The sequence below is a fragment of the Prionailurus bengalensis genome, chromosome D3, assembly GCF_016509475.1.
Source record: "Prionailurus bengalensis isolate Pbe53 chromosome D3, Fcat_Pben_1.1_paternal_pri, whole genome shotgun sequence".
Classification (NCBI taxonomy): domain Eukaryota; kingdom Metazoa; phylum Chordata; class Mammalia; order Carnivora; family Felidae; genus Prionailurus; species Prionailurus bengalensis.
The window spans coordinates 37,344,907-37,370,768 of NC_057356.1; the positions used below are offsets into that span (position 1 = coordinate 37,344,907).

Sequence of the window (25,862 nt, forward strand, 5' to 3'; positions counted from 1 at the left end):
AAGTATTACATTTTAATTGATTTTAACCAGTATTTTATTCAAACTTACATTATACAGTGTCACATGTGAAGTATGATTAAAAAAAACTTTAGTAAAAACCCAATTTCCACATTATTTTAGAACAAATCTAAAGCAGTCTTATGCCTTACCTGACTCTTACAAATAAATTATTATTTCCTATTTTGCCTTTGATCTTCTCTGATTAAAGACCACAACTCTTGTTTATCTAAGACAATCAGTGGACAGATACATGGCAAAAGAAAAAGTCATAAATACCATAAAATCTCATTTTCAGGTCTGTCTACCTATAAATCTTTAACTAGACCAGCCAACTAGGAGAAAAACTAGATAATTTGTATTTCCCCTTCTCTCCCTTCTTGCCTCCTGGTATAATATTAAAAAGCAAGCAAGCAAGCAAGCAAGCAAGCAAGCAAGCAACAGACTCTATCTAGAGCCAACTCTATGCCCTATATCAAAGGAGAACAGAGCAAACTTACTTACGATGTATGGATCTTAAGCATTCCACCCCATTCCCATTTCTCATCTGATACAATTACAGTTAAGTCTGACACAGGAATTTCTTACTTTGAATCTTCTAACAGCATTCCTAGCAAACCTACAATGCAATGACATATAGCCATCCAGGCACCCCTCTGTAATTGCTTAATTTTTAATTCAATGGGATAAATAGGTAGAACACCAACCACTACTTAAATGATCTTTTACCAAATCTGTAAGAATTTTCCTTCCCTAGGGTAACATCAAGACAGTTGTAGATCTGGGGCACCTGGGTGGCTCAGTCGGCTAAGGATCCGACTTCAGCTCAGGTCATGATCCCACAGTGTGTGGGTTTGAGCCCTGTGTCGGACTCTGTGCTGACAGCTCAGAGCCTGGGGCTTGCTTCAGATTCTGGGTCTCCCTCTCTCTCTGTCCCTCCCCCACTCATGCTCTGTCTCTTTCTCTCAAAAAATAAATATTAAAAAAATTTTAAAAAAAGATAGTTGTAAATCCAAGCTGTGTATTAATCACCAATATGTCCCTATGATTCCTAACTCAAATCCTAACTCCTAATATGCAATGCTGGCCAAGTTTCTGCTCTCATTACATCTGCTTCTGATGCATCCCTCTAGAGACGTTTGACTTCTTTAGGTTCTGCTCCATATGTTTCCCTTCCTGTCTTTCAATCCTGCTCTGGTCCCCCATCTTCTCCATGTATCTCCACAGAATACATAACAGGGCTTTCTCCTGTTTTCCAAACTTCACCATGTTACAGAATGGCTCACTCCACTACTCACTTTCCAAGCGCCCCAAAACTACTGCTATTTTCCATTTCTGATAACTATTAAACGGGAAATATTCTCTATAAAGGGTCAGAAAGTATATTTTAACGCTAGATATTTCTGTAAGAGTTATTTTCATTACTCGGGTTTTCAACACATCTGTGACAACATGGATGGTCCTAGAGGAGATGATCCTAAATGAAATGTCAGAGGAAAACAAAAACCATATGATTTCACTTATATGTGGAATATAAAAAATGAAACAATAAAACAAACAAAAGCAAAAACAAAACAGAAACAGACTCATAGATACAGAGAACTACCTAGTGATTGCCAGAGGGGCAAGGAATGGAGGTAAAGGGAATTAAGAGGTACAGCCTTCCAATTATAAAATAAATTAAGACACAGGGATGTAATGCACAACACAGGGAATACAGACAATAATACTGTAACAACTTTGTATGGTAACAGATGATAACTAGACTTATCATGGTGAACATTTCTTATGTATATAAATGTCACATCACTAGGTTGTACACCTGAAATCAATACATATTGTTTGTCAATGATTTTTCAATTAAAAAAAAAAGGAAAAACAGGAGAAAATAAAAGTTAGTTACAATGGGGTATTTCCACTGTGCTAGAATAAATCAAGGAGAAAGAAAAAATAGGTGAAAAGTTCTTTTCAGTAGAATCTCTAAACAAAAGGAATAATTTCAACAGCCCCAAGCAAACTTCAGTGTCACACAGTCAAGGACAAAATGTTCCAGATAAGATGAGGAGGTTAAGACTATGACCCCGTGTCTGTGATATTATATGGAATACAGGCATTGGGCCTGTGTCCCCAGAAGGTATTATATATATATATATATATATATTTACATATTTACATTTATATCTGTGAAGTTAACCTTATCATTGTATAATTTGTACATCATAAAATTCACACATTTTAAATGTACAATTCAATATTTTTAGTAAATTTAACTAGTTGTACAACCATAACTATAATCTAATTCTAGAACATTTTCATCAAATTATTTTGACAATCATAATGGTTGCTCAGATATCTGTTCTTTTGATTTGAGAAAGCTGAATTTCTTACAAGTCTTGTGTCTAGTTCAGTGGGATGTTTCTATGTTAGCCACAAGTGTAGGCTTGGTCAGACTGCTGTGGATCCTGAACAAATAGTAAAAAATGGTGTTTTATTTCATTTATTACATTTAGATTTTTCTAACAGGGTAACCTAGAAGGGAAAAAGATATACTGTAACATTAACTAATATATTTCAAGTATGGTTGTATAAGACTGACTTCAATCCTTCATTTGCAAATAAACATTTTGATTCTTTAAAAATAAAAAGGTGGAACAGGGAGAGGGGAAAGGGAAGGAGAGTAGGAAGTGATGATCAAAGGACTGTGCAAAACATGAATGGTGTTTCGTGAGGGGAGAAGTTGTTAATTCTTATACAGATCTTACTATGTGGCAGTTGATGTTCTAAGGTCTTTACTTACATTGATATCTTTACCTCACGAGAGGTCCGTGAAATAGATGCTACAACTATCCTCAGTGAGGAAACTGAGGCCCTGCAAGGCGAGATAACTTGCCAAGGTCCCACAGTCAGTAGAAGAGCCAGGCTCCTCACCCATGCAGCCTGGTTCCAGCAGTCTCCCCTTTCATCAGATTTGTTCCTTTCAAACCTAACATAGTTGATTATTTCAGCATCAGTGAGGCTGAAAGTTAAATTAGCAGTGACTTGTGGCCAAAATGCCCCAATTCTTTTGTGATCAATACATGAACCGTAATGGTTGAGACACATACTAATTTAACTGATATTTCTAGTGTATATTGGCAACACAAAGAAACTGCTCAAATGCTGTCCAGGAATGATATTCATTTTAGAAAACATGGGATACATTTTGTATTATTTGGATTCAGGCTTAGGGTGACCATATGTACTGGTTTGCTCAGAAAAATCCCAGTTTATACCTGTTGGCCAGGCATGATTATATAGCACCTGCTTTTGCTTTCAAACTGTCCCACATGGACAGTAAAATATATAGTCATCCTACTCATGCACAACCAGCGTAAATGGAACAAGTCAAACTGCATAAAATTTATATCCAATCTCTTTATTACATTATTTTTCATGCTATTCTTTATAGCAACTTCAGAAGCCACTGGTATATCCCAACAACAACAATGGCTGTCCAGCATTTATTCTGTTTTCATGTATATCTTTTTCTTATTGTATGATCCCATCCCCAAGCTTTCCATTCAACAAGATTCTTACTCTTAGTTATTTCTACCTATAAAATTCACTAGGACTACCGATTATCACCAAAATTTCTAAAAGACAAAACCAATACAAAACAAACACCTTTCTTCCCCATCTCAAAATATATATAATTAAAAAGTTTCTATGAACCTAAAGCTATATGAAGTTATCTCTGTAAATGCTAGCTTATATTCATATATGCTCATAAAATGGAGTGTTCTATCGAACTTGTCTTAACATGTTACAGGATCTGATTCATCCCCACATGAATTTTAAAGTGTCTTTTATTCATTTTCTTAGATGAAATATCTGCATAAAGCTGACAAGTGCTGCATTTGGTTTTAATAACTGTGATTCTTTCATTGTCTTATCCTAAAATCAGTTGCTTTTACCATTGTGGTACCTCTTCCCATTTCTCTGCCTCTTCTTTCAAACACTTCACTTCCCTCTAATCTTTCTGCCAAATGACTGCCTTTATTCCAGTACTTTCTATTCTGTGATAACCACCCTAATGACATGTCTTTCCTAAGGACTCCATGGACATTTTTTGGAAACAAGCCATTATTCAATCTCACATTCACATTATGCTTCCCATAACGCTGCTGACTCAGCAGCTGCCTTAGTGGGCCTATGCTTTCTCCATGTTGCTTAAAATTTTTCTGAAAAAACTACTTACTTATGGTCCCCTTATGCAAACTCCCTGACCTCCTTCCCTTTGGGTCAGATTTATCTATCCACCCGGAGGTATAATCTTCTTGAGAAACTCAGCTGGCACATAAACCTCCCCAGCCTCTGGGCTTCACTTACCATATTGATTATGAAGATTCTTAGGAAACTGACCTGCAGAAAGAAGGGAGGAAATTCCTGTCCTTGAACTGAGGCACTGGATTCCATTACTTTACTGTTGTCTCAGTCCACATAGTTACAGATGGTGGAGGGTATAACCAATCACTAATTCTGGAAAGCTGTTCCACACCAGTGTGAATTAGTATGAGGAAGACAACTGTCCACTGTATTCTGCTTAATGGTTTGAAATTTCTGACAGTTTTCTCCCTTTTTTAGCCAGCAAAGATTCTTCAGATCTCAGTTTTTAAGCTTACCCTGATTATGATACCCAGGACATAACTGTATTCATCTTTAATTTCCCTATAATGTAGCTTTTACCATGATTTAGCTCCACTAAATGGTCTCAGTTATCCAAAGACAGGTTTAATCTCCCTATGATAATGACATATCATTAAAGGGCTTTCTATAAAAGCAGTTTGAATGTGTGGTACCCTTCTGGAAGAAACTGCAATAAGGTCTGAAGATCACATTTAATAGGAAGAAGTGGAGTTCATTAAAGATGTAAAAAAGAAAAAGTATTTACAGTTTCAGAGTCACATGGGCCAAAGATAAATTACATATTTCATTCTATAAAAATATTTTAGGGGCGCCTGGGTGGCGCAGTCGATTAAGCGTCCGACTTCAGCCAGGTCACTATCTCGTGGTCCGGGAGTTCGAGCCCCGTGTCGGGCTCTGGGCTGATGGCTCGGAGCCTGGAGCCTGTTTCTGATTCTGTGTCTCCCTCTCTCTCTGCCCCTCCCCCGTTCATGCTCTGTCTCTCTCTGTCCCAAAAATAAATAAACGTTGAAAAAAAAAATTTTTTTTAAATATTTTAAACAGTCACTTCTTCCTAATTATCTGTTACCTTGCTCCTTTATGAAAATGGTCTCATTTGAGATAAGCAGACATCAAGAACAAAGATGAAATCATTGCAAACAGAGAATCAATTGTGGCTTATATTTTAGAGCCATTGATGTGATACTTAAGCACAAGTTTGCTAATTTAGGCCCAAATTTGACCAAATCTTTATCATGAAAAGTGAGCATGGTTCTTTGTGCCATCTTTATATACTTAGGCTCCTGGAAGAATTTCAGCAACCTCTTTGTCTTTTATGGACAAAGAATCTACTACGACAAACATCAGTATGCTCGAGTGAAATGCTTCCAGATGAAACTGGACCACAGAGTGAGAAAGATGCAGTAGCCACGCTTCTGAGAAAACCATCAGAACTCAAAACAGGACAAAAATAAGATGTCTCAACTCATTCCATTCCATTCTTCCATATATTGCCTTTTAATTTAATTAAAAATATTTATTTTATTAAGAATGATTTTTAAGAGTCAATCACAAATCAAACATCAAACTATGTGAGGCTTTCTATCTGATGTTCTTCCAACTGTGGTCTGCAGTTATAGAACAAGGGGAAACTTTACAATATGAGAGTAAATCATAAGATTGCATTATCCCCTTGAATCAATTATACAGATAGGGAACAGAAAATATACATATATATTTACATATTATATAATTACATATATAATATAAATATATATATGTATATATATATCGTTGATCTCAATTTTCCCTCACTGAAAACATAATATGTATTCTATTGTCACTTTGCATTAGATAACATAGGAATACCTTAAAAAAAAATTTAAAGGCTAACATGAAGGAATTTATTTTTAATTTAGACAAGAAGAGTCATTCTCATGTCAAAGTATTTTTTTTTACTTTAAGCTTTCACAACTGTAATACTGCACTGAAAATAAGCAGAAATATTCCATAGTTCCTTTCAAAGACTCATTCTTTCAAAAAGAAAAAAAGAAGTACTATTTCCCACTGGGCACATAGATAGTACCAGTTCCTTATTTCTCCGTCCCCTCTCAAATTATAGCCTAGACTCAGAATCACTTAACTAAGTGACATTTTTGTAAGATACAAAAGTTACTGGTTTATTAGGAAAGGTCTGAGCTCTATTTTTACCTAATACTCCCAGGTATAGTGTTTACAGCAACAACAGGAAAAAAAAAAAGTAACCAATCACTGGGGCGAAGACAAAAATAAGTTGAATGATTATGAGCACATTAAGAGGAAAAACATAAACCCATAACTTGGTGCGAGGATACTGACTGCATTTCTTAGGAGCCTAACCTCCGCATTCCTGAACCGTGACCAGAGATGATAAAGAAGTGTTGAGAGGAACAAGCGACCTCATTGTTACCTGGCTGTGCTCTTGAGCTGAGAGGAGGCAAAGCCTGTGTGTCACCACACAGCAATCCCAGGCTAAGAACTGACCTCACCCCAGATGAGAAGTTTCTAGAGCCTGTTTCACAGCAGTCTTTTCTGCTTAGACATGGTCCTCTTTGTGCAGTGGTTGAAGTGGATTTAGCAATTGGTTTTGCTGAGTCTGGAACCTCTGTCATACTACATGAGGTCTGTGTTAATGGAGGACACAAATGGTTTCAGATGTGGACAGAAAAGACTGTGAGAGAGCAAACTAGAGAAAGAGGGCCAAGAGAAAGCTCAGAAGGAAATCTGAACATTAAGCAATAGTTTGTTACTGACTTGTGATGCCAGTGTGATGCCAATCAGAATAGGTAGGAAGGTCTGTTCTGTTGCCTGGTTTGAATTTGTGTCTGAGGACACAATAATTGATGATAGAATTCATAATCTTTTGAAACAGTTCCAGAAATAGTGGTTGCTGAACTCAGTAGGGGAAAGAATTCCATTTGGCCCCACTCATATTTTTCCTCCAAGAGTAGTAATGGGGATTAATAAAAAACATGGCAGAGTAGAAATCTTATTAGTCTACCAAAGGTAAATGGGCACTGGCCAATTTGTAAAGGGAGCTAAAATTAAATTCTTAATATGATTTAATGTCAATTAAATGCTTACAATAAAGAATGACCACCCTGAAAATGAATCTATTTAATAGTTAAAATATAATCAAATTGGTCTGTTCTACAAATGTAGCCCTCCATCCATCCTAATTAAATCCCTATTTTATGAGGTTGGATTTGCCAGATGCTTGGAATTTTTTTAAGTTTTGGAGATATGTCTTCAAAATGGAAGGGACTTTGCTATTTTTTGTAATAGGAAAATTGGCTTCTTGTCTTAGCAATTGACAATTAACTTCATAACCCTAGAGAATTTCAAAGACAAAATCCAACAAAAATCAGGAAAGAAAATTAAACAGCAAAAAGCATGATTTAGACAATTACAGAGAGACAGCATTCTAGTATTTTGTAATCAATCTATGTTGCTGCTCTTATTAGTTCTGGCAGGGCCACCCCCACAGAGAACCAGTGGATACTCCAGACAGCCCAGTGGAGTAGACGTGTGTCTGTGATATCCTCTGAATCACCCCAGGCTACTGAGCCCTAAATTAGAATATGCTGCATTTTAACAGGAGACATATTATCTCCAAAAAGAGGGACTGTCGCACAATGAGGTCATGGAAATTTTACTTTTACAGTGCAGAAAACAAAAGCATTTCCTTTCTCATTCACAATTCACAGCCTGGGACTGTTGTGTTTTTATTTTTGTGTGTTTTGGGTTTTTTTGTTTGTGTTTTTTTAACAAGCTAAACTGGCAAAGTGAAAATATAAGCAACTGGAATCTGACCTTGATTATCATTTCCCTGTGTTTCTTCAGGGTTCATTTTCTATTTCTTACTTTATACAAAACTGTCTTCTATAATCAGTTTTATAACCAGAGTCAATTATTTTGTTTTTCAACTTTGAAGAAGAAACTTCATGCCATCCCCTTCCCTCCATCCCATAAATATTTATAGGACATGTTGCTGGGTACTGAGATCATAAGGATAATGGCTCCAGATCTTAGGGAGACAGGGGGCAGCTACAGAGGAAACATCATAATTATTTTTGGAATAATAAATGGAGGGTTGCAGTGGGCTCTGGGTTCACTAGGGACACAAAGGAAATAACCTGGTGCCAGATGGAAAAGAAAAGGAAAAGGTAGCCAGGCAGGATTCCTGGACAATGTAACCTGTGACCCAAAGACCAAAGATGATAGCCCCTAACCTGGTGAAGAAGAACGGGGAGAAGGCTCTTCAGGCAAGGGAAGCAGGGTGTGCAGAAAGGGGGCACAGTGTCGTGGTTAAGAAGCATAGGCTCTGGTATGTATATTTTACCACAATTTTCTTTGTTTTAATTTTTTTTAATGTTTATTGTAAGAGATAGTGTGTGCGGGCACACAAACAGGGGAAAGGAAGAGAGAAGAAGAGACAGAAGCCCAAGCAGGCTCTGTACCATTAGCACAGAACCCAATGTAGGGCTCTAAACTCACAAACCGAAGATCATGACCTGAGCCAAAATGAAGGGTCAGTCACTTAACCGACTGTGTCACCCAGGCGTCCCACCACGATTTTCAAAAAACCAGCAGCAGAGGTTTTGGAGGGAGGCCACTATACTTCACTTGGGCAAATTATTCACCCTCTGGGTCATTTCACAATCTGTAAAATGAGAAGCAAAATAGTACCTACCTCCTAGGAGTAAAACCCTTGGGACTTTAATTCACGTAAAGCACTTGGACCTGTGCCAGCTTTATAGGAAGCACTAAATAAATGTTAGTATTTATTATTCTGTATACAGACCCAGAGATGAGAGAGGGCAGGGCACCTTCAAGGGCATGATGAGTTTAAGTTGCCTTCTCTAAACAGGAAAGTCCAGCAGACAGAAGAAAGAATCCAGAAAAGAAAACTGGGCTGAAGTTTATCTTTAAAAGTATTTTTGAAAAAACGTTTGCTGTTTTCTTTTTTAGCTATACAAGATGATGGATGTTAACTAAACTTGTTGTGACAATTATTTCACAATATAGGTAAGTCAAATCATCACATTGTACACTTTAAACTTAGTGCCATATAACAATGATCTCTCAATAAAACTGCAAAACAAGAATTATTTTAAAAAAATTAATGACATTTTAAAGATATCACTTTTTCCTCCCTGAGGTCCTCACTGAACTTTAAATGTATACTGAGGGTGTGTACCTTTGAAGCCATCTATACGTCAACTGCTACTTAAGAATAACCTGTCAGTACAAAATAATTATGTCTTCCAGCATGAAAATACCCCTTTACAAAGAGCAGGCTGATCCCCCCACTCTAACTACGACTTCTATCCCAACATCTGAGAAGGAGGGCACTTTTACATCTATGGATGCCAAACATTCCCATAAAAACCCGTATTTGGTTTCACACACCCCATTTGATAGTCTGTGACTAGAGGAATGTTACGTTATGATGCCACATGTTATATGGAAAGGCATGACAAGAGGACAATATGAGACAATGTAATGAGTCCTCCCCATAAAATAATGGTACAGCAATATTAGAATATTGGAGGCTTGAGTTACTTACCATCTTAGTTTCCTCACTGGAAAAGTAAGGCTAGATGTTTTCTAAGGACCCTTGGGACCTCAAATGTCCTGTAAACTACTTGATGAACAGGATGTCTGGAATCAAGGAAGAACAGAAAACCCTGAGTAAGAAGGAATATCTGTCCAATCCAGAAATCTGTCAGATAATGCTACCAAGGAATATTTGTAGGAAAGGGTGATATTTTATTTGGCTATTATGTCTCTAACTTTCCTAGAAAGATACACTACTAATTTACTACTCAGACTTCAGCTAACCTTTTTTCAGTCTCTATTTTGAGTGTAGTGCAGGCTACTGAATAGATAATGTACAAGCAGATGAGATCAGTTGTTTGCTCTGATTGACTTCTAGCTCAAACATTTTTTTGCCTCATGTTGTTATGATTATATTGGCTAGAGATGTACTAAAAACTTTATCCCTAATCTCAGAAATGCTTCATTTGCATAAACAAACATTTCTCTCTGTCTTGGCACACAAGAGTAAGGACTGGTGGTCACATGTGCAGATCACACACCTGCATGGGATCTGAGGAAAGCACTAGAAACACAGAGCAGACTCCCAATAAGGAAAAGGGCTTTGGACTGTGGGTGTGAGGGTCAAAAGGATCATTTCTTTTGTCTTCCTATTAGACAACAATTTGCATAATTTCTACCCATCGTATGTGAAATACTGAGAGGCTTCCACTTCCTCTACACCTTCCTTGAGAAGTGGCTAAAACTCAGCACCTTCTTATGCCATAATCTCATTAGATGTTGATGCCAACATTGTTCACTTCTGAGAACAGAAATATTCTATTCAAACAGGTATTAAATCGTAAGCCTGGGCACTCTGAGGCTCGGCCCAGTCAGCTTTCTCACCTTGGCCCGAAATGCCCAAGCCACAGACACTGCCCATCCAGAAGTGTCCTGATTATAGGGAGACAGAACCAAATGGCAGCCTCCCACACAGCAGGCATTCTAGCTGGCCCCCAGGTTAGCCTGGGCTATTTTTATATTGAATTTGCCTTCCACTTGTTCAAAGCTAATCTCTAGGTACCAGGGAAACAGCCCTCTCAGGGGATATAAAATGATCATAAGACCTATAAATGTAAAGATCCCCAGGATGAAGGAGGGGGGCGGATTTTGAAAGCTAATTTGACCAACATCTTCTTAACTTGTGCTTCATGAATTACCTACAAATGCAGGCAAATGTGCACAACATACATATGTGTACTTTTCACAGTGGCCTAAACCTTTTATTAGATTCTCTAAGAGTTCTGTGATTTGAAAAAGCTAAGAACTACATGATAAAAAATAGTTCTTTTTAAAAATACAAGTCAAGTCCCCAAGCCACAAGTAACAGGAAAACATAAAATGCATCACTTTTTGCTTTCATTTAAATATCTTTGAGTAACGAAAATAACTCCAAATTAAAAGACCATATCTGCTATATATGTTCAGTTTGTGAAAAGTTATCTCACTTCAATAGTTCATCAAATAATTTTGACAACAGTATTCACAATTTGATTTTAAGTAGATTCATCCTAAAACCAGAAACAAAAAAAAGAAAACAAAAAAAAATTTCCTGAATGGAAAACAGTTTCCCAAATTAGGTACTGCTGCAGTAAATGGATCATTTAATTGAATACTTGCTGAATTTCAGGACCACTCATGGTTGGGTATGTGGAGAATTCTATTCTAGGGGTAGCATCATTCAAAGAAGGCAGAAAACCTGTAACGGAATCTCTTTATCATTTTCCCAAAACAAACAGGGTTGCATTCCATTACCCCAGCAGCCATGGGCTTAACTGCAGCTGACCAAATTTGAGATGACCTCCAAAATCTGTTCTTAGTAACATTCTGGTCTTCATGGAATTGCCAAAATGCCGGTGGGGGTTGGGGTTTCAACAGGGTTGAGTTTAAGTCTCCCCCCTCTGCCTGCCCTGTCTGCCTCTTGTTCACACACTACTAAAACTCCGTCACCCACAATACCCAGCTGTGTCATCCAACCACAAGGCAAGTTAACTGGGGTAAGAGCTGTCTATGGCTCTACCAAATGTGAAGTCTGAAGACTGGGACTTTGACCGAACCACTAGGATTCTGGTGTATGTTTATGATTATTATTAAGCCAGCTACCTCCAATGTGTAAGTTAGTTTCTATCAGTTATTTGACTGGGAGGGTACATCAACTGAGAGTTCTAAAAGAAGTTTAGGTTTAAATCTGATTCTTTCAAAATTAATTCTTCAGTAAGTTATATGGTATCTATAAAGAGTTGAAGACAGCCTCCCAAAGTGAGGTATTTTTATTAATTTATTTTCATTGCTTTGGCTAAAACAATCGGTATTTAATAACTCATTCATTAAGCCAACCCCATTTCACAAATAAAATCCTGCAAATGTGGGGATAGAATCTACTACTACTTCCCTCACCAATCCTCAGTACCTCCAAGCTGAATTACTGGACCCTTCCTCCACCTTCTCTTTGACCACACCCCCATCCATACACCAATACATGCACATCACACAGTACATATCCACATGCCTTTTCTTCAACGAAGCAAATCCTGTATTCTCTCCCTTAGTGAGATCAAACCCCACACTGGGCTCCATGCTGGGTGCAAAGCCTACTTAAACACGCACACATACACGCACATACACACAGAGAAAATATTCAACGACATGCTCACACACCTCTTGGAAGTCTCTGCTTATTCAAATTGCATTAAATTTATCCTAATTTAGGGGCGCCTGGGTGGCGCAGTTGGTTAAGCGTCCGACTTCAGCCAGGTCACGATCTCGCGGTCCGTGAGTTTGAGCCCCGCGTCAGGCTCTGGGCTGATGGCTCAGAGCCTGGAGCCTGTTTCCGATTCTGTGTCTCCCTCTCTCTGCCCCTCCCCCGTTCATGCTCTGTCTCTCTCTGTCCCAAAAATAAATAAACGTTGAAAAAAAAAAATACTTTAAATTTATCCTAATTTTGTACCAATATAAATAGAAATATTAAATCTAGTACACATAATATGGATAAAAAAGTAAGTTACCAATGAATGCTCTCTTTAAACTAGAACAAAAAATAAAAATAAAGTGCTGTGGGAGCCTTAAATGGTATCCAACATTCCTATTAATTGGGCTATCAATTTATGATCATCTGAAAAATCAGTTCTGCTTACTGGCATGCTCTCTTTTTCAAAGAAATGCTGAAAGACAAATACTTACTGATACACTGATACCGACTTGAAGTAGGCTGGTTGAAATAAACCAAACTCTACTTTGAGTAACTGAAGCTACTAACAGTGAGCAACAACTCGTGCTTACTGTACAGACAGCTTAAGTACCCAAGAGATCAACTAAATAAGCAAAATTAAGAAGGGGAAAGGTGTTATTATGCAATTAGTACAGATCTAAAGCCATGTTTTGGTTAAAAATCTAGGATTATCTAATTACCTTCATTTCCAACCTACTAAGAGAGAAAAACAGAATTAAGTGTTCAAAGAATCCCTAGAGATCAACTAATCAATGGAACCCCTTCATTATCCAAATAAAGAGATGGGTGTGTACTGAGTTTGATCCAACCATAATCGTTTCACCCAAAGTGCACATGGAGTGGTCTCTACCTCCTTGAGGAGACTCACTTCACCCAGCCTCAGTGATACCAGGAAGTGGCTGCTATGCCTTTTCCTCCCACAAGCTCTTCTGCCAAAGATACTTCCTGCTCACATTCCTCCTACTGACCTGTGCTCATCTTTTTTTTTTTTAATTAAAGTTTAGTTGACATCAAGTGTTGAATTAGTTTCAGGTGTACAACAGAGTGATTCGACAATTCGATACATTATGAAATGCTCACCATGTAAGTGTAGTCACCATCTGACACTATACAACATTATCATCATATTATTGACTATATTCCCTATGCTGAACTTTTTATCCCTGTGACTTATTTATTTTATAGCTGGAAGCTTATGGTCATTCTTGGAGACTTTATTTAGCTACAGACTCCTTTGAAGCTTTCCTTAACCACTGTATCTCTCTCACCAACCTAACCCGGAGTGGCAGTTGAACATTCTCTGCTCTCTCAGAGCATCCCACACATTGTTCCTCAATCGTTCTTTTCACAATTCAAATACCAAGTGTCCACACTGGGCCACTGGGCTAATGCTGGGGATACAGAGGGAGAGGCAGCATTTCTGTCCTCAATCAGCTGCACTTCAGAGGCAGATGAAATAACCTGTTAACCAGTCCATCTGGTCTCATCGAAGGATGAACTATTAACCATTTTTGTAGTCCCAGAATCCAATATATGGTATACAGAGCTTAAAAGATGCTTGTTCAATTTCACCTTTATTGTGAAAATTGGAGTTTAAGTTATTGTTTTAATGAGTAAAATAACCCTTACGCAAAATTTAATCTTTAAAATGGAGGGTTTATTTAACTTCTCTTCATGATCCTTTTCTGACTTTTATGTGTTGAGGCATACTCATTTACAATTGTCACCAGATTTTTTTATTAATTATTCTTCACTTCATAGCATATTACCATGAGTTTATGTTAAACTATGAATAAAGGCTAATTCAGTGGTTTCTGAGAAAGCAGGTAGCATATAAGGTCAGAACAGTATATTCCCTAACAGAATACCAATTCAAGATTTCTAATACTTCTAGGGTCAAAAATAATAGCAAATTCTGAAAATATCATCATATAGTTGAGAGATTATTAATTATTATGAATTGTTCATATATATATATACATATATATATGTATATATATATATATATATATAGTACCTAGCTCTGTATTAGACAAGGGATACTGAGATGAATAAGACATGGCCCTGGAAATCAACAAATTCTTGGCCTTTAGAGAAGTCAGCTATAGAAGCACCGCTACTAAGTAGAGGGTAAGTGCAATGCTAGAAGAATGGATGAGGTAGAGAAGGCACAGAAAGGGACATGACCAACTTGATTGGAGGGGGAGGCAGCCAGGGAAGAAGATGTCACAAAATAAGTAATGCTGAGATTTTAGAAGACCTCCTTGGTAACTCCCCAACCAAAGGACAGGTCACATGTCCACATTTCAGCCTCCACAACCTTCCCTCTGCAACCATTTGTTAAGACTCTACTGAGCGCCAGGCCCTTGGATGGGGGGAGGGGAAGGTAGTTAAAAATTCTGCAATGAAGAAAACAAATTATGTTCTTGTCTTCACAGTGCTTATCTACTACTGTGGGGCTGGGGTTAAAGTTTTATCCTATATGCAAAAATCAACGGATTTTAAGTAGGACCAAATGTGTTTGAGTCTTGCATTTTAGAAATCTAGGTTTCTTTCTTGATTTTGAGCGAATTTTCAGCTTTTTGGGGTAAGTTTTATAAGCTCCCTCCCTACAGTCTGCCTTTTCTCTCTCTGCACCTTCCCATAAGCTAAGTTTTTATAATAAGTTCTACTTGCTCTATTTCCTCACCTCACTTTCACACTTAACCTGCAGCAAACTGGCTTCCACCTCTACAACTTCATTAAACCCACTCTAGCCAAGATCTTCACTGCTATCCACCCAATAAACCCCGGGGGGGATCTTCAGTCTTAACATTTTTGGTCATTTAGCCACTCCTCACACGGCTTTCTGCTCATTTTAAACCTAATGCCTTGGTTTCCAGAATGCTCCTAGGCTCTTGATCTCCCAATGCTCTGCCCTTACCTATTTGGCACTGCTCCCCAGGTTTCTATCTTTGTTCCTCTGCCATCTCTACAGACACTCTTTTCTCCCCTGCCAGATCGCACGCACGTAGTACTGGTTTTAATTCTCTCCTGAATGCAGACATCTCTCATGAATAAAGAGCTTAGAATTTCCAGCCTTGATTTCCCTCCCAGGCTGCCAGCAGGTAGAGCCAACTACCAGCTGGACATAGACACTTAGTATAATTTTCAATTTTCACCTGCTACACTCATCTCCCCATCTACAATCTGCTCATCCACCAGAATTCTCAATTTCAGTTAGTAACACTCCAAAACAGAAACTCAAGTAATTTTCTCCTGGTCCCCAGTATGCATTTAACCATCAAATACCAAGTCCATTGCTTGTTCCTCCCCCAGAATCTATTATTCCCTTTCCTTTGTATTCCCACAACCCCTTATCATCTTTACTTAAAAATGGCATTATCCTTCTAAATTATTTCTCTACCCCCAGTCTTGGTCCCTCCTTAAAACAATCTTTTACACTCCAGAAAAATAAGAAGACTGCAAGCAAACTGTTGTAAGATTACAATTATGATTTTATGGATTTTAATGCAATAGCTCTGAATCCAGCTTAAAATAGTAAGAATGATCTGAATTGGGTATGAACAGTTTGGAGATGGAGAGTGGAAGAAACAGAAGAGAGAACAAACCAGGTTAAAATTTGGTTAACTAAAGAGAGTTCCTTCTTAAGACACATAAAAAAGTCCTTCCATGGACTCTAAAAGAAAATTGGTGCTAATTTTTTTTAATTCCCATAATAAGAACTATTTTAGAGTCTGGATAAGTATCATGTTTGTTTAAGATTGGTATAATAGAAATCAGCTTCACTCGGGCTTCTGCTAAGCAGTGACTCATGTTGTTTTAGCTGGTGTTGACTCACTGCCCCACGAAGGATGACACAGCTTTAAATAGGCAGAGCATGGCCTGCTTTTTCCAATTACATACTTCCAGCAACTAGAAGAGGCAGGGGTCCTCCAGAGCAGAGCTTTCTGCAACTAAGCACAAGTTAGACTTTACAAAAACAGTTGCCAAGTTGACCTTGTAATCACTGAGCTTTATAAATGAGGAGGGAGAGAAGTTAAGTTGTGGTATGTTAAAAATCACAGGGGCCAGGCATCCTCTGTTTTTCAAAACAAAATCTGCGGAAACTTACAGTCAGCTCTTTTCCCATTTAATTGCTTACTCTATTGAGGTCAGCAAATGTTTTCCTTTAAGATTCCAATGAAAAGCCACAACAAGTGTGTTTTCAAGACTGTCCACGTTAACTTAGTGAGATAACGTAGGGGTAGTTACAACCGTGTTTGAAAGGAAGCTAAGGAAATGCCATTCTCATAATTGTTGCCACCTTTTCTCTGCTTCTGTACCCTTAATGTTTCCCAGTGAGAAAGCCAGTTTCCCCCACTGCCATGATTTCCACGCTGTTAACCTGACTGCTCCCAGAACACATGAGACCATGTTGTGGGCCTGAGTGGGTGACCAGGGGTCAGCAGAATGAATTCAGAGTCTGGCTCAGCCAGTTGGTTATTCCTTATGAGGCTCTCGGCAAGACACTTTCCCACACTTTGCTTCCCTGTTGTACCACAGAGAGTGTTCCTTGCAGTCCTTACTCATGAGGAGTCTTTCATGATGCTTCATTCCTATTTGTAACACACTCTGAACTCCCTGACTGGTTAAGAATAGTTAGAAGAGACTCCTAAAGACACAGCAGTTAGCAGAAATGTCCGAACCATGCTGTTTATATATAACTACAATGACCGCCAGTCTCTGTAGTTCTGGTGTCCCAAGAACCTAAGTTTATCAAAATGAATACCTTGCGAAATAAACACAAGTGCACATAGCCAGAGGCCATTCTGACTCTGACCTCTCCAGATGACTCAAGTCCAGACGACAGTGGGCTCCGAAATAATTTTCAAAACAGGAATCCTCGCTCGCAGGACAATTTAAGTCGGCATTATGCATGGTTCCAAGATCACTGATGGATAAGGGCTATGCTTAGACTTAGGGAAGGCGAGGCATGGCTCAGGGGTCTGGATTGCCACAACCTACCTTATCGTATCTAAATTTTTGAGCAAGATTTGGAAAAAACTGATCTTCACAGAAGTATGGTCTAAGATCTGGATTGGTCTCTTGGTTGGTTTCAAATCATGACAAGGCAAAAACCTGACTGAATATTGGGAGAGAAAATAGGCAAAAGCCCCATTAATTCTCATGGAGTACTGTTTCTCAACTTGCATTAAGATTTCTTACACTGTAGCATTTTTCACAGAACTGTAACAAAAAATCCTACAATTTATATGGAACCACAAAAGACTCTGAATAGCCAAAGCAATCTTGAGAAAGAAAAAGCAAAGCCGGAGGCATCACAATTCTGGACTTCAAGTTATTTTACAAAGCTGTAGTAATCAGAACAGTGTGGTACTGGCACAAAAACACACACATAGATCAACAGAACAGAATACGAAACACGGAAATAAAGCTACAGTTATATGACCAGTTAATCTTCAACAAAGCAGGAAAGAATATACAATGGCAAAAAGTCTCTTTTGTTCATTTTTTTAATGTTTATTTTTGAGAGAGCGACAGAGACAGAGACAGAGAGAGACAGTGCACAAGCGGGGGAGGGGCAGAGAAAGAGGCACAGAATCCGAAGGCCCCAGGCTCCAGGCTCCAGGCTCTGAGCTGTCAGCACAGAGCCCGATGTAGGGCTCGAACTCACGAGCCATGAGATCATGACCTGAGCCAAAGTTGGGCACTTAACCGACTGAGCCACCCAAATGCCCCAAAAACACAACAAATGGTGTTGGAAAAACAGTTCCACTACATCCATAAGAATGAAACTGGACCACCTTCTTAAACCATACACAAAAATAAACTCAAAATGGATTAAAGACCTAAATGTGAGGCAGGAAAGCATAAAATTCCTAGAAGGGAACACAGGCAGTAATTTCTCTGTCATCAGCTGCAGCAACATTTTTCTAGGTATGTCTCCTGAGGTAAGAGAAATGAAAGCAAAAATAAACTATCGGGACTACATCAAAATAATAAGCTTCTGTAGAGCAAAGGAAACAATCGATAAAACTAAAAGGCAACCTACTGAATAGGAGAAGATATCTGCAAATAACATATGCGATAAAGGGTTAGTATCTAAAATATATAAAGAACAGATACAACTCAATACCCAAAATACAAATAATCCAATTAAAAAAATGGGCAGAAGGCATGAACAGACATTTCTCCAAAGAAGACATCCAGATGGCCAACAGGCACATGAAAATATGCTCAACATCACTTATCATCAGGGAAATACCAAAACTACAATGAGATATCATCACACACCTGTCACAGTGGCTAAAATAAAATATGTAACAGGGGCACCTGGTGGCTCAGTCAGTTGAGCATCTAACTTCGGCTCAAGTCATGATCTCACAGTTCGTGGGTTTGGGCCCTGCATCAGGCTCATTGCTATCAGCGTGGAGCCCGCTTCAGATCTTCTGTACCTCTCTCTCTCTCTCTCTGCTCCTTCCCAGCTTGCTCTCTCTCCCTCTCTCTCTCTCAAAAATAAATACATCTTAAAAATATATATATATATACACATACATACACATATATATATACACATAAACATATATATAAAACAAGTATATACATGTATATATACATAAAATAAGTGTTGGTAAAGATATAGACAAAAAGAAGGGGTGCCTGGGTGGCTCAGTCGATTAAGCATCCAACTTCAGCTCAGGTCATGATCTCACAGCTTGTGAGTTCAACCACCACATCAGCTCTGTGCTGACAGCTCAGAGCTTGAAGCCTGCTTCGGATTCTGTGTCTCCCTCTCTTTCTAACCCTCTCTTGCTCACACTCCATCTCTCCCCTCCTCAAAAATAAACATTAAAAAAATTTTTCTTTTTAAAGATGTGCAGAAAAAGAAGCCTCCTGTACTGTTGGTGAGAATGCAACCTGGTACAGCCACTGTGGAAAACAGTATGGATATTCCTCAAAAAGTTAAAAATACAACTACTCTAAATCTAGTAATCGCACTACTGGTATTTACCCAAAAGTACTGATTGGAAGGGACTATGTTTAGAGCAGCATTATTCACAACGGCCAAATTATGGAAGCAGCCCAAGTGTCCATCAATATCATCAATAGATGAATGGATAAAGAAGATGTGATGTGTGTGTATGTATGTATGTGTGTGTGTGTACACATATATATAATGGAATATTATTCAGCCATAAAAGATAATGAAACCTTGCCATTTGCAATGACATGTATGCAGCTAAAGTGTATAATATTAAGCAAAATAAGTCAGTCAAAGAAAGACAAAAATGAACAAAAAAGCAAAGGAAAAAAAGAAAGAGAGACAGAAACAGAGACAGAGACAGAGACAAACCAAGTAACAGACTCTTAACTATAGAGAACTGATGGCTACCAGAGGGGAAGTGGGTGGAGAGATGGGTGAAATAGAGGATGGGGATTAAGGATCACTTGTTGTGATGAGCACAGGGTGTTGTATGGAAGTGATGAATCACTATGTCGTACACATGAAGCTAACATAACACTGTATGTTAACTATGCTAAAATTAAAAAAAAATTAATTGAAAAATAATTTATTGGAGCTTTCCCCAAAAGGAAGAAAAAAAATTATGAAGAATTATGTTGTGAGTCCAATTTCAAGGAATGAAGTGAAAAACATATTTTTAACCATAGAAATCTAACTTAGTAGTTAAAGAAAGCAATTAATAAAACTGAACGAAAAGTTCTAAGAGCTAGTTACTAAGAACATCAACCTAAGGATTAAAAGATTAAAAATTACCCTCCCCCACTTCTGCCACCACCCCCCTCCCAAAAAAAAAAAAAAAAAAAAGCCACAGGAAGATTTCCTGTTACTAATTGCTTAGATCTCACTGTCTTGGTCAAAATGAATGACTTTTCCAGTATGTTTTGTCTACTTTAAAATACTGTTACCTAAGATTGCATGAAGGGCAAGAATACAGCTTTTAAATTAATGGGAAAAAAATTCCTAACATTGCACTTGCTTCAAGTGATAACAAAATGTTTCAAACTATTTCTATCCACTCATACTTAACCCACCGATGCTTATTACATTAAAATAAAAATTACTGCAAAAGGAAAGACTAAATCAAAACTGAGTATCTGTAACACCTACTATGTGAAAGTTGTAAGTTTGCTAAGGAGGACACAATAATAATACTGTCCCTCCTCTCAATTAACCTATGATCAAACTGAGACAGGAAAACACTAAATCCATAATATACTAAATGTTTCAAGATTTAAACAATAGTTTTGGAAGGGCTGAGTGGGAATCATTATCTCATTGTGTGACCTTGGACTACTTCTCTGTGCCTTACTTTCTTCCTACTTTCCAGGACTGTTGTAAGGATTAAATAAGATAATGTATGTTAAGCTAAATAAGTTCTCAATAAAAATAGGCCTCTAAAAAAAAAAAAAAAAGAAGAAATGACATCATAGGACAATACGTGATTAATTGCCAAATGATCATTCTGTTATGACAGATGAAAACTCTCTGGCTACTACTGTTAAGGAAATTTTCTGGAAAGAAGTTTAGTCCTTACTTCTCTGACTAAATTTATTCTCTTTTGTTTGGCTCTTCATTTCCAGCTACTGATATATGGGTTTAGTTCCAACCACAGAGGTATTAACTTTAGTTACTGTGTAAACTTTTAGGTGTGGTAATGAGGTAGAGAAAAGTGTCAAGGGAAGAGATCAAATGTCATATTATTAACTATAATGCCAATTTTGTACTTTCAACATTTTTTCTAAGCACCTGTCAGATATCTCCACAGATCTGAAAATGTAAATACACTGATGGACCTTTGCATAAAGGCAAATGTATTGGCAGTGTTTTCTAAATTGATTTGCAATAAATGAAAACTGAATAGGAAACTTTAGAGGGATTCTTCTCTGTATACATTACAGATGTACAAAAGTAAACTTTGTGGCTAACCGACCACAACATTTAACACAGATGTAAAAACTTCTCTCTTATCCATAAGATAATCAGCACCCTAACTTAGAATTACTAAAATGGTATAAATAAATCTCAAGTGTTTGACAATTTTTAAAATTCTGCATACTTTAGCTTCCTGCCTTCTCCATTGTGTGCCTGTTTGCAGTCATCATCTATCAATCTGAGGGATCACAAATGGAATGCAGAGGTTTAATTAGTTTTTAAGAGTAACATGAGACAAGGCAGCCAGTTCTCTGAGTGATACTTAGTATATGTTCTTCCACCCTTGGAATCACTGAGCACTTAATACCTGTCAAAGGGACAGTTTTACCTATAATATTCACTTATTCAAAGTGATGTAACACATTTGATACTGAAAGAATGTGTCATAAACCCCAGATATTTAAGATGAATATGTGGTGAAACCATCTACTACTTTCTTTAGCTCCCATTATAGAGACCAAAGTAACCGGATGCGTTATTATTTTGTTCTGAAGTTCATCCTCTAGTAATCACAAAGAAACGGGCACATGAGATTCCATGGGTGAAGAATGACACATTGTACAAAACTCACTAACTCCAGTAACCAGAACACAACAAGAAACTGAAAGCAAACAAGCAAACCAAGAAACACTCCAGAAACTGAAATAAGTGCTATCAAAGTCTTGTGTTAGATTATGCATTCTGGTCCTCTGAATAGCATTTTCTTTACACAGTTCTCACAACCCTGATTATCCAATGAAAAGTAAATCATAAAGCATGTTAAAATAACAACATTAAAAAGAACATAAGTATGACTAAAGGGTTTCAAGACTGCCTTGGGAAATAACAACAACAAAAATATTTAAATTACTGAAGACATAAAACAATACACCAATGCAGGCTATTTACTATGAAGGCAAGTAAACTTTTGCATCCCAATAGGGTGCCTTTACTACACAGAGCACTGTAAATTATACTGTCTTAATGATGACAGTCATTCATTAAGAAAAGGTTCATTTCTGTCCTAGGTAGGGGTATGCATGACCTTATAGTTTCATCCAAAGAGGCTTAAAACAAACTCTATCACTTAAATGGATAACCTTATTTCTGAAATTTTCTTCTGAGAAACATTTTATTCTCTTCCTCTGCTCCATAACATTTAACTTTTATTTTTTGCTAGAACTGATGATATCTAGAGACCACAGATTAAGAAAACAGAGAATAAGAACTACTTCAGAAATGAAATAGTTTAAGAGTGGAATGAGAAGGCATTTTGATCATATGTGAATTAAATGTTTACTTTAGTTACAATACATTTGCAAAGGTTCAAATAACACCTCAGGGACACTGGTAAAGGAAAAATGTTTTCCAATAGGTACAGACATAGTTCTAAGAAAACAGATAGCCTCAGTAATACCTCCAGGCAAAGTGGGATTTAACAACTACCTCTCTTATTTTAATTTAGTAGCCTTCTGATTATTTTTCTCCTGACTATAATAAAATTTTGCTTCCAAAAAATCATGAAACTTTGAAAATTAGGGAATAGGTTTTATAAACTCAGACCATATTATGGATATTAAACCATTTTTTATATTTGGTTGATTTTTAAAAAAATCTTTTTTAATGTTTATTTATTCTTGAGAGAGAGAGAGAGCGTGAGCAGGGGAGGGGCAGAGAGAGAGGGAGACACAGAATCTGAAGCAGGCTCCAGGCTCTGAGCCATCAGCACAGAGCCAGACACGGGGCTCAAACCCAAAAACCATGAGGTCATGACCTGAGCTGAAGTCGGACACCCAAACGACTGAGCCACCCAGGCATCCCAGTTTATTTGCTTGATTATTTATTTATTTAATTAATTTATTTATTTATTTGGGGGGGACAGAGAGAGACCGAGCATGAACGGGGGAGGGGCAGAGAGAGGGAGACACAGAATCGGAAACAGGCTCCAGGCTCTGAGCCATCAGCCCAGAGCCTGACGCGGGGCTTGAACTCACGGACCGTGAGATCGTGACCTGGCTGAAGTCGGACGCTTAACCGACTGCACCACCCAGGCACCCCTTGCTTGATTTTTTTTAAAGGAAAGGGAGATCAAACAATAAAATAAGAGAGAATACTGAATATGCATTTTATAGTATATAAAATACATCAATGTAGAAGAATTGAGAAAAAAAATCAGTAGAGGTAAGTTTGAGAAGAAAACAGGAAATATTTCATAATCACAAAACATCTCCCCCAAGTTATTTATTAATTATATAGAGGAAAATAGTAGTTCACCAGTAGAGAAACCCAGCTGACACCATTTTAACCAGGTGATCAGAGCCAACATCAACATCAGTGAGACAGATCACCATCATGTCTCCTCCAAATATAGTGCACTTGAGAAAGGCCCAACATCATCCTGTGGAATTCTTACCCAAAATGCACAATCTCTATCTAACCACGAGAAGATATCACACCAATCCAAATTGAAGAACTTCCTACAAAACAAGCAACCAGTACTCTAAATGTGCCAAGGTCATAAAAGATAAGGACAGACTGTCAGAGACTGGAGGTTTGGGAGGCAAAATGAAGTTCAACATGGGATCCCAAGTTCAATTCTACAACAGAAAAAGTGATGAAATCAAGTTAAATCCATGGTCAACCATATGCACCCCTGTTAATTTTTCAGTTTTGATAATCAAACTAGGGTTATGCACAGTGTTAACATTAGGAGAAACTGAAGGAAGTTTACATGAAATGCTGTACTACTTTTGCAAGTTTTGCAGAAGTGTATTATATCAAAATAGAAAGTTAAGAAACAGTTATCTATCCTCATGAATGTGATCCCACAATGCCCTAGATCCCTGAATTTTTGTGAATACATTAAGGATTAATGATCAGGGAGAAGAGAGCAGGTTAAAAATGGACAGAGCAACTGGCCAAATGTTTAGCCAAATGACATGATCAAAGGAAATGTGCCAGATGTTTTCCAACAGCTCCACATATGGAGGCACCTACACTCAGCAGGGGCCCCACTGTAGAAAGAAACCAGAGACACTGACTCTGGTTTTAACCATAACATAAAAATGACCCACAAATATCTTATCCTCTCATAAGAATCCTATTTTGATTACTATTTCTGAATCTTCTAGAAAAAGTTTTCAATAAAAAGTTTCTGCCCCAGATTTTAGTGTACCTCTGTATATATCCAGAAGCTCACATAGTCCTATATAAGTACTTAACTGAACAAGAGTTTGCACGTTGAAATAAACGTTTTAATTAATTTCCATCCAGGAAAGTACCAATAAAGATGGCGCTAAGAGTTGCTAAATTTAGTTTTTTTCCACAAAGTACAATAGTTACTTTCTAATTATCATTAATTCCATTTTAATCAAATCATTCCTGTTACTATGCACAGTTATAATATTACAGAACAATATCCCCTTTACAAAAATTTTAACATTGCTATAGAACTAGAATTCCTAGGATAACCTTGGTTAGCTTCTTTTATTTGTTTTTGAGGAAGAGCTGGTTCTCTTCCTCTTCTATTTTTGTTCTCTCTCAGGAAGTTTATGGTATAACAAAATGAACATCAGAAATACTCATGGACATTTTATACTGTACACTCACCAAAAAAATCATATATATTTCTTATGTAAAACTTAGAGAACCTTTCAAGATAGCCAGCTTTATCTTCAGCTACCTTTCATTCTGTAAGTGAAATAATTTTGTATGTATGTTAATATTTTCACTCTGGATTCCGAATAAGGGTCTAGAAGCTTAACCTCTCTAAAAAGCACAGGACTGTAAAGACAATCATTTAATAGAACTAAGAATTTACAATCCTTCATTCTCTTTCATCATTTACAAATAGAATGTAAAGATAGAATGTTTGTGAAATAAGGAATCACCCTTCCTACTCCCAACAAATACTTAGTACTCGAGTCTTTTTCCTCCATGAATAAATTTTGGGGATAGGTACCAAAAATATTTTACTCTCCTCTTTACATCAACAACTGTGATTAAAAGTGATAGCAGTAGGGGTGTCTGGGTGGCTCAGTTGGTTGAGCATAGGACCCTTGATCTTGGCTCAGGCTCAGGTCATGATCTGGGGTTCGTGGGATCGAGGCCCAAGTTGGGCTCTATGCTGACAGTATGGAGACTGCTTGGGATTCTCTGTCTCTTACTCTCTCTGTTCCTCCCCCACTTGTGCTCTCTCTCTCTCTCTCAAAATACTAAACTTTATTTTTTTATAAGAGACTCTTTTTGGGGCGCCTGGGTGGCGCAGTCGGTTAAGCGTCCGACTTCAGCCAGGTCACGATCTCGCGGTCCGTGAGTTTGAGCCCCGCGTCGGGCTCTGGGCTGATGGCTCAGAGCCTGGAGCCTGTTTCAGATTCTGTGTCTCCCTCTCTCTCTGCCCCT

The 25,862-nt window shown here is 37.7% G+C and overlaps 1 protein-coding gene across 3 annotated transcripts in view; it reads right to left on the reverse strand.

The window, feature by feature from the left end:
* The window catches only part of ARHGAP28 (Rho GTPase activating protein 28), a 194,188-nt gene that overhangs the window by 164,863 nt on the left and 3,463 nt on the right, over nucleotides 1-25,862 (reverse strand). The window contains exon 1 of one of the 3 annotated variants that reach the window (XM_043558329.1): nucleotides 9,767-9,864. The exons of the other annotated variants lie outside the window; for them this stretch is intronic. The gene's annotated coding sequence lies outside the window, so the exon portion shown is untranslated. Of the gene's footprint in view, nucleotides 1-9,766; nucleotides 9,865-25,862 lie in introns of those variants that run through there. 3 annotated transcript variants of the gene reach the window in all.